The sequence below is a fragment of the Limulus polyphemus genome, unplaced genomic scaffold, assembly GCF_000517525.1.
Source record: "Limulus polyphemus unplaced genomic scaffold, Limulus_polyphemus-2.1.2 Scaffold1971, whole genome shotgun sequence".
Lineage (NCBI taxonomy): Eukaryota > Metazoa > Arthropoda > Merostomata > Xiphosura > Limulidae > Limulus > Limulus polyphemus.
The window spans coordinates 193,854-196,762 of NW_013667581.1; the positions used below are offsets into that span (position 1 = coordinate 193,854).

A 2,909-nucleotide genomic window follows, 5' to 3' on the forward strand; every position below is an offset into this window, starting at 1 on the left:
TGAAATGGCCCTGAAATTGCATGTCTCTCATGAAACAATACGTAAACATCTAAAAAATATGGGAAACTCCATAAAAAAGGTGTTTGGATGCCTCATGAACTCTCTGATGATTATTGTTTCCAACATGTGAACGTTGCTTTGTCTCTTCTGACGCGTAATGTGCGTGAACCACTTTTGGACAGAATTATCACCAGTGATGAAAAATGGATTTTCTATTCGAATATTAAATGCCAAAAACAATGGCTCAGTCCTAGACAAAAACCATCCCAACCCCAAAACCTATCAGAAATACATTTTCAGATTAGGACAATGTTAATGTCCGAGACAATACCTCACCTTCACACACAGAATAGCTAGAATCTCACATTGAATTGATGGAGGGGCCCGTGCAAGTTTAAACCTAGATGAGCTCCCTTTATGAAGCATCCAAAAGGAAAGCCCATGGAGTTGTGATATTCAATGGCAGGAGCTCCATAAGGGTACACCTATGGGAGACCACATCTCTTCTCGGCTAGGGTATACTCTTCGCCTGAAATGTAAAGAGCAGAAAAGGCAAATAAGCCCCAAGTATTGCAGGGATGGACAAAATAAGAACATCAAAGCACTTTCACACAAGTGGTCAACAAGACAGACTCAGGCTGTAGTAGGAGGACACACCAACTATTTGAGGGATGACCTGCACTACACTGACAATGTCATCAGAGCCCTACTTCTCTCTGTATTGTACTGAGACCAATCAGTGAGGAAGTCTCCAAGGCTCACCATTCCAGTAACTAGGGACTGATAAATGGCAAGGATTTCCTATGTTCTACTTAAAGAAGGGGGTTGAGACCTAAATAAGTGGCCAGATCCTCATTAAATGCCTGCCAGAAATGTCTTTTACTTTAGACAGTGCAATGGGTGACCACAAAACCCTATTTTCAAAAGCCAGCAAGTGCAAGCCAAAGAAGTGGGCAGTCACTTCCCTCATGCCAACTTTTCCCATGATAGTCCATGGAATGGTATGGCCTGGATCAGGCAATTGAGTAATTCTGTATACCATGAAGACACCTGTAGTGGTTTTTGCAGAACACCCTATCTCGACAGTGGGAACTGGTAGAGCCAGGGAAGATAGGGTGAATATTTTTCATTCCGCCCTGGCCTGATGTGGATATCGGGAAGTAAGTATACCCTGAAAGACAACACTAGCCACCTGGTGGGATCATGTTAAGCATAAAGGAAGAGAAAAGTAAGCAAACTTACCCATCTCAAATACAGTGAATTGAATGAAAAATGGTGAATGGGGAGAAATGAAATCCTACTGGGGATGAAACAGCCAGATGATGAAAATAATGAGCAATAAACATATGAGGAGTTCTCCATGTGCTTGCCTGGAGGATCTTGTCCAAGGGCTGGCAAAAACAAGAAGTAAGAGAATGATACTGGTGATGAATCTGATGCTACAAAATATGAAAAAGCTTGAAAGCATCAACATCCAGGGAAGAATACACCAACTGATGGAGTTAACAGACCCATCTGCCAAGAGCAGAAGATGAGAGGTTCCTGGATAAAGAGGGGATTCAGGGTTGAAACAGACAATGACAAGGACCCTGAAAAAGAGAAATTTGTATCAAATAACACAGAACAGCCCAAACAGAACATAGGAGCTAATCTGGGTCTGAATGAGTATAGAGGAGAGAGACAGAAGGAAGGAAGACAGGAGAAAGTGAATGATCACCCTCAGAAAGAAAGTACCAGTCCCGGTAGTGGAGTAAATAAATGCAATGGAGTAGAGTGCGAGAAGCATCAAGAGCATAGATATCTGGATGACAGAGGATACAGGTGAGAAGGAGATGGAAGGAAGTCTTAAGAAAAAGGTTGTATAAAAGCAAATAGCCAACAGCTCAAATATGGCATGTGTGAGAGCATGCACCACCACATTAACCCTTTCCACACTGGTCACAGGTCAAAGGCTACATCACCACATTTGTTGACTTGCATTCAAAATTTATTCAACTATTATTTTATGAATTTATGTCAGTAAGTTTGGTATCAAACTGTAGAATATAACTCTAATTTTAGTATTATACAATATTTAAGTTCTCAATTTAAAGTAGATATAAAAAAAGAACACCTAAAAATTGGTTTTGTGTGTCACGTGGTATGTTGAATGAAGCACTTATTTAAATTAGATGTTTGTGATGTCAAAATACTAAGTCTATAGTTTCGTATGAATTAGGAACTCAAATTACCAATATTAACAAGCTAGAATATAAAATAAGAACTTCCTATATTTTCTATTTGCCGAGATATTGCTCATCAAACACAGTGGCCGTTTTTCAAGTATTATGACATCATCTCAATACAAAACGTCAAGGTGGTAAGTTGAGTCTTTAGTCTGCTCGAACTTTCATATTTTTCTAGACCCAAATACAGCTCAGTTACTAAGCTTGATAAATTAGAGTGGAATTCTATGGAATCAATATAGTAATTTATGATTTTTGGTTATTTCAAATGTATATATAAAACTTAAAAAAAATTATTTCATTTCACATCCTCCATGTGCAAAATTTTATAAGGCTTAGCAACCTATGACAAGCAGCAAATGAGTTCAAAGGTCGTAACTATAAGAGATAATTGTTTGCTTTATTTCTTTATTTACTGTTCTATGTTTTAAGGGAAAAATAAGTTTAAGAACTTATTTGTAAATAGTAATAATGTATATACATATATAATGTATAATAATTGAAATGTGACTGTATTTTACAAAATTTTTACATTAAAACACAGCCCAGACAGGTCACTTTAAAAAGACTAATAGTCAGTTTTATATTATTGGACATTGTAACATGAGTGCACATGTGCTGCATCATTGTAACTTCTGTACTATTAGCCAGACACAGCTGAAAGGTCAATATAATAAAAATAAT

General features: G+C 37.5%; 1 protein-coding gene across 1 annotated transcript in view; it reads right to left on the reverse strand.

Moving 5' to 3' along the window:
* LOC106465526 (uncharacterized protein NCBP2-AS2 homolog) overlaps positions 1–2,909 on the reverse strand; it is a 27,307-nt gene that overhangs the window by 8,354 nt on the left and 16,044 nt on the right. The window lies entirely within an intron of this gene.